Below are 7,497 nucleotides of genomic sequence, written 5' to 3'. Positions count from 1 at the left end.
AGCAGCACGATGCAGACAATAAGATATTGTTTATTTATTTGATGGAAATCCAGGAATTCTGTTTTGACAGAATTGAGGAGTGAGTTGCTATAGCAACATATCTCATGCTCTCGATTTAAATGGCATTATAGAATTCTGGGGGTATGCAGTGATTGATTGATTGAAAACTTTATTAACACTATGGGTGCCGGCCAGAAATCCGGAAAATGACTGTGGATTGCCAGCGCTATTTGTCTATGGAGAAATTCCCCTTCTTTGCAGGGCTATAACTTTTTAAATTCTATTGCTACATTGCCATTATTAGGGCCCATTCAAAGTCCTATATGTATTGTTCATTGTGTAGCAACGTTAAACTTTTTCATTCACATATTCATAGTAAAGTATGGTCTAATCGTATAAGTATGTTTTCATCTCTTTCTGCAGCTTTCTCCAGAACGTGATATATAGCCCCAAATGCATTATATTGATGATGAAATACAGTTTGATGGCAATCGGGGCGATATAAAAAATTTCAATTGGACGTACTTCTAGAATGATCTACGTATGATCTGATGATGACCGGATGGGCGGGGGATCGTTTATAATTCCGTGGGCAGCGTTATATCATTCATCTAGTGTGGGTGATATGTTCATCATAACAGTTTATATGGAATACGATCAAAAATAACGCTGAATCTTACCGTATCCTCCTCGCGCCGTTGAACAGTCATTTACCTATTATGGTATGTAGAAATATCGGGTCCATTTCCAGCTTGTATAATAGTATATATGTCCAAATCATGTTGTTTATCGAGTTATTGGCAATCGATCGCTATGTATTGTGTCGAGATCGAGTCCCGGTAGCCAAACAGAGTGCCCGGAAGTAATATGGCCGACCAGCACAACCTCCATAGCACTTCCTGTTTGACGATTGCGCCGATCGGCCACCAGATGGCGCTCCTGAACCGCCAGAGAGCTCAGTGGTGGATCCTGGTGGATCTCAGGCCAGCGGAGGGGAAATATGAATCCGATCGCAGATTTCTGAAATATTGATATAAGGACGCTGTAAAGCGTCCTCCGGCAACTTGAGCATGGCCGGGAATGACGCTGTAAAGCGTTTTCCGGCAGTCAAAGTGTTAACAGATTGCAGAATGGGTACAGTACAGCTCAATACACACAATTGTTAACACTCAGTGCCCAGCAGGGGGCGCTCATTTAGTGCTTGAATGCCCACATCCACTTCAATGTTAGCATTAATATCACATAATCTATGTTTTAAATTATGGCTATGTGTCTAATCTGCCTGTCGCATTATCAATGACCCATTTCCAGTCAACATTGTCGAAGCGGATTGTTTTTTTATCGGTTCATTTCCGTTTGATAGCATTTTGAAAAGCCCTCGTTTTCACGGAAAAAAGAAGAGATGCCATGATAATCGCCCTGTACTGTAATATTCTAGAACGTTGTCATTTTTCGGCCTATTTATGAATCGTTTTCAAATAAACGCTAGATTATCGATAGTATATGTGTACGTGTGCACGCTGATGCCGCGCGCTGAAAATCGATTCTCTCAGTTCCTGATCGCTCTTAGAGTCAAACAGCCATATAAAAAAGCTTATATCTCCGTGAAAACGGGTCTGATTATCCTAAGACTGGTAAAATAGATTCCTTACCTGAGATCAGATGGTATCCCCAGACTGTGGAACTCCCTCTCCCCCCTCATCCGAGGCTCTGACACCATCAACCTCTTCAAAACCAAGCTAAAAACCCACCTGTTCACACTTGCCTTCACGCAACACGGCCCCGCTCCCAAGTAGCCCACCCCTGACTCTTTTAAGCCACAGATTCCGTTGTTTTGTTTTGTTTTGTTGTTTGTTTGTTTGTTAATTTTAACCACTTCATCCAATTGGACAGAACTTGCCTCCTTTTTTTATTTATTTTTATCTCTTATCTTATTTGTTTTTTCTTGTTGTTACTATACACAGATCTTTTATGTATTTTATTATATATATTTTTTCAATTTTATTACTTACTTTTATTTTTTTCCATCCTTTCCTTGTACAGTGTCCTTGAGTCTGAGAAAGGCGCTTCTCTCTTAAAATTCAATCTATTATTATTATTATTATTATCCAAATGGATTATTCCAATTCCTGATCGCCATTCCGAAAATCGATCCTTTTATTGATCCCACGCGTATACTGTAAAACACATAATCCCCGCTGCTCTGAGGGTCCAGCATGAAGCTGACCCCGGTTACATGAGTGAGAAGTAAAATGTGGAATCCGGGTTTTTTTTTCTCATTCATTTTCATTGAGTCCAATCCAAAAGGGTGAATTACCATCTGGGAGACGATAGGGGGCGCTTTTTTCCACATCTGATCGCCTGGGGTGGCTGATTTACCAACGGTAGACTCGGTTGATGAAATATGAATTCAGATCGCTAATAAAAAAAATATATATTCTCGTTATCGGCATTCACCCCGCGGGGGGTAAACCAGTGGCGGCCGGCCGATAGTGGGCGCTAGAGCGCCGCCCTCTCTGGTTAAAAGAAGAAGAAGAAGAATTTTTTAGAAATAAAATAAACATGTTTAAAATGAATAATATTTACTCATTTTAAGTATGTTTGTGTTTCCAATGCACAATATAACGTTAATATATCAAATATAAATAATTGTTTTCATTAACAGGAAGTGACTGTCTGACCGCGTCTATACTTTCCGTAGCCGCATTTCTCTCGGGCTAGACGCAATAGCGCTTACAGTGGGCGTGCACTGGTTTCATCGCTGTATCCGTCGCAGCCAATCAGTGCGTAACGCGCTGTGCGTTGAAATATGATGTATTATGATGGAAGCCGGGCGCGTTTTCAAGCGGTCTATATCATCTAAGCAAGCAGCGTCTATACTTTCCGTAGCCGCATTTCTCGGAGACGCTCTTTGATTGGCCGACGTCAGTTTCTACACTGTAGCCACTCTTCGAAGTTGGTTAAGGTTAGAGTTTGTCTTAGAGCGTGACGGCAAGTTCTTTCGAAGGTTAAGCTTAGGCACTCTTTCAAAGTTGGTTAAGGTTAGAGTTTGTCTTAGAGCAGGGCGATAGAACGCCAGGTAGTTTGCAGGCTGTTCGACGCGGAAATGGGCAAAGACAGTAGTAAGACACAGCTCATCACAGTATTGTTGTGTTGTGCTAACAATAAGCTATCTGGACAGTGGATATACATCAACAGTCTGGGACTGTGGGACAGTGGACATATACACTTTATCAAGCCCTCCTGGACCACGTTTCAACTAAACAGTGAGTTAATGCGGTCTCTCTCTCTCTCTCTCTCTCTCTCTCTCTCTCTCTCAACACAGCGTGTTATTGTTGTTGTTAATTTCGCAGTGGGTGACGCATAATGGATGAATGAATGAATGAATGGTAACTTGTTTAAAATGACAAGATATATATATATATGTGTTCATTATTGCATTGATCATACGTGTACTAGTGTAGTATGAATGAACTCGAGTCTCGACTTAACTTTGGTAACGTTATGTCGAGTCAGCTGTCCACTTGGTCAGCTGTCCGCTTGCCCCCCCCTTCACCCCCCCCCCCCCCCCGCGCCCACCCAAATGTAGTTTACACCGGCCACCACTGGGGTAAACCCAAGAAAACTCGGGTTGGGCATTCAAAGTGTTAATGGGATGCAGACCAGAGAAAGACTTTCGTCTTGTTTACATCAGGGTCCCCCATTTTCAATTCATCATATGACATACACGACATACAGATAGACAGTACTGCTAAATCTATACAGTTATGACATACCAGATTTGCAAATACAGTACTGTTTGTGATACAAAAAGAGTCTAAAAAAAAGAGTACAGTATATACATTTGATGTAGAAACTGTACATTGGAGGAGGTTGGGTAGGTGGGGTAGGGGGGGAACTGTACATTGGAGGTGGTTGGGTGGGGGGGGTTGGGTAGGCGGGGTGGGGGAAACTGTACAACTGTACAAGCAAAACTATACATTGGAATATCGACGAAACCATACTTGGTTCTAAGAAGAGGGTCTCGTGTATTCTTGGGTTAGGTCATTTACTGTACATTGGAGGGGGTTGGGTTAGGACATTTACAGGGGCCAGTTTCGAATTGCAGTCTCCCGTAGGTGTTCTTTGAGAGTGGTTTTGAAAGTGGGTAGTGATTCACATTCCTTTACAGCTTTGGGTAGGGCGTTCCACATTGATGTGGTGGCATAATTGCTAAACGTGTTTAGTCCCTTGTTTGAGCAGAATCTGGGTTTAACGTGATTTGTGGAGCTCCCTCTGGTGTTGTGGTTGTGGTATTCACTGACCTTTGGGAAGTATTTTGACATGTACATGGGTACCTTAGTCGTGTAGTGTATCTTGTAGACCAGGCCCATTGCAAGTTGCTGTACTCTGTTTTCTACTCTAAGCCATACTAGGTAGTCAAAGTGGGCAGGGGTGAGGTGGGTTCTAGGAGTAAGGTCAAGTAGTAGTCTGACCAGTTTGTTTAACAGTGCACTGTTAAAACAATGTTGATTCCATTTAAATTCCTATTACATTTCTCGGTCATTAAGACTATTAAATTCACGGCAGAAGAATCATCCTTTGTTTGGGGTCACACAGAAGAACACTGGCTGTTTTGCAAATGAATCCCTGGTGTTGTTGCGCTTGTACCACGCCGTTGCGGGATGCACAGAACTACACACACTGTTCAAATCATCACGCACGGCCTACCATCACATTCTATCACAGTTATATAAATACACAGTGGTGCACACACTCGCTATGCCTGCTGTTCTGTCACAAGCGCGCGCATGCTTTGAATAAGTAACGTTAGTTCAAAGCAAAGCCACCTGCATGTCCCCTGGCTGGGCAGAAGCGACCAAGTAGCGATGCAGGGGGGAGTACCTTTGCCAAACATCAGACATTACCGGACATTTTCAACTCCCGAGTGTACATTTATATTGTGATATTTCTATAAACAAAAAAAAAATAAAAAAAAATTATAATATTTTTTATTAAAAAATAATTTAATAGTTACAAATAGTTACAGAGGTCCATTTTTCCTTTTTCTTTTTTGCTTGCACGCAAACGGTGCATGCAAACGGTGCTGTCCAGGTTCTGATTTCATACAATACACACACCCACTAGGCTACTACAGCGAGCCCCACTCATTTCATATAGTGCAAATTAATTGTTCAAATGAAGACATATGATTAACCATTGTCTTACCTTAATGCAACAAGAAAATGCGACGTTTCGCCCATCAATGATCTTTTCTGCTTTAAGTTTGTCTGTGAGATCACTTTCAATGTGAAGCTGCTTTGAAAACAATGTACATAGTAGCTCTAAAAAGTTTCCACGATTTGATTAACTCTGACTCAGTCTCATCATGCCCTCGTAGAGCAAGCCCTTGGCCTCAGGTGATCCTTGTTATGCCCAGGCAGCATGTAACTTGGAATGGAGTTCCAGGTCTTGCCAGCTCTCACGGAGAGGGCTGATTTGCTAAATGTACTTGTCCTTAATGGAACAGCCAAGTCACCCGGTACAACAGTTCTGGTGAACCTGGAGGTGAGAAATCGAGTAGGGGGTATCTGCAGAGCCGCAGAGCCAGGCTGGACGGGTTGGAGGCGGGGCTTCGTGGTCTGGACAAGTATTAGTGGTCTGGACAAGTATTTTTATTTTATTTTTATTTATCCTTTATTTATCCAGGAATGTCCCATTGAGATACAAGATCTCTTCTTCCAGGGAGTCCTGACCAACACAGCACACAACAAGTTTCAACATAAAACAGGGCATTAAACAAAAAACATACAATTCAAATATAAATACAGAGGGTCATTTGTGCAGTGGCAAGGAGCATAATCACATCAACAATAGCATCAGGTAAAACAGTTACATGTTTCATAAAGGGCTAATCGTAGCATACCTTTAAAAGCATTCACAGTAGGAAGTGCCTGTAGACAAAGTTTCACTTGCAGCGTATTCCATAAAAAGGGAGCATAGTGGGAGAATGCAGCTTTACCAAGCTCTGACTGCATCAAAGGAACATTTAACAGCATCCCATTTGCTGCTCGTCTGGTATTAAAAAAGCAAGTATAAAAGGACAGAAGTCTGGAGATATATAAGGGCAGCTTACCTAGCAATGACTTAAGGATAAAAATCAACATGTGTGATTGTCTTCTTTGGTACAGAGAGGACCATCCTAATGACTGATACAAAGTGCAGTGGTGGGTGCGAGAGCCTGCACCTGTTACAAAACGTATGGCAGTATGGTACGCAGAATACAGCTTTTTAAGCAGGGAGGAAGGAGCATGCATATAGATTACATCGCCATAGTCTAATACAGGCAGAAAGGAACTCTGCACAATTCTCTTCCTGGCTTCAGACGGGAAACATTTCTTTAACCGGAAGAAAAAGCCCAGTTTAGGTCTAAGTTTTCTCAGTAGGTTCCCAATATGAACATCAAAGGCCATCTTTTCATCAATCCATATGCCCAGATATTTATAGGATGCTACTTTGTCAAGGCATGTCCCTTCCAGTGTCAGAATCGGGGGGACAGCTGTATTAGCTCGAGAGCGAGAGAAGGTCATGTATTGCGGATGAGGGGGGGGGGGGGGGGCTCTCTCGCTATGTGTTGGAGTGCGCAATGTGTATGCGCATGCGTGTGGACTGGAGCACGTGAGAGTATAAAGAGTCCATTTTTTCCTAACTCTTTCTCACATCACAACAAGAAGAAGAAGAAGAAGAAGAAGAAGAAGAAGAAGAAGAAGAAGAAGAAGAAGAAGAAGAAGAAGAAGAAGAAGAAGAAGAAGAAGAAGAAGAAGAAGAAGAAGAAGAAGAAGAAGAAGAAGAAGAAGAAGAACTCTTTCACAGTGTGGTGTGCGCGCACTGCGCCGGCAGAACAAGATGTCTTTCAGTAAAAACCAGACCAGCTGTGCAATCGAATTTAATTAGCTAACTGGCTCTCTCTTTCTCTCTCTGCTATCTTTACTAAATATAAACGTGCAAGTACATGGTGTAGTAGGACTGCTATCTTTACTAAATATAAACTTGCAAGTACATGGTGTAGTAGTAAGCCATCTCCAAGTGGGCAAGTGATGTGGTGATTAGAGGCACAACCTTTTATTCATATTTTGAAAGTAATTATATTCTCTTTTTTCCAGGACCACATAACGATACGAAGAGGCCAGCCAGAGGCCTCTCTCATTGTACTGTACTTGTCTAATAGATGAACCCTTCAAGAGCAACGGGTACAGGGTCGATATGACCCTGATGTAAACGAGACACTAATCTTTCTACCCCGCGCTCGGTTGCTAACTTGCTATTGTTTTTTGACAGTCTGCCGTGAACATGGGAAATAATTGCGACAGCTCTGCTGTAAACACTGGGAATAACCTTGGTTGCTATGCCCACCACACAAAACCGCAAAACTTCACCCTGGACTCCGGTTTTCAAAGACCGGGGTTGCAGTGTAGCAAATCCCCGGTTGTGTGTGGCCGAACAGTGCAACTGCGCACA

The sequence above is a fragment of the Notolepis coatsorum genome, assembly GCF_963971535.1.
Source record: "Notolepis coatsorum genome assembly, chromosome: 17".
NCBI lineage: Eukaryota > Metazoa > Chordata > Actinopteri > Aulopiformes > Paralepididae > Notolepis > Notolepis coatsorum.
Note: the sequence above shows the minus strand (reverse complement) of the source record.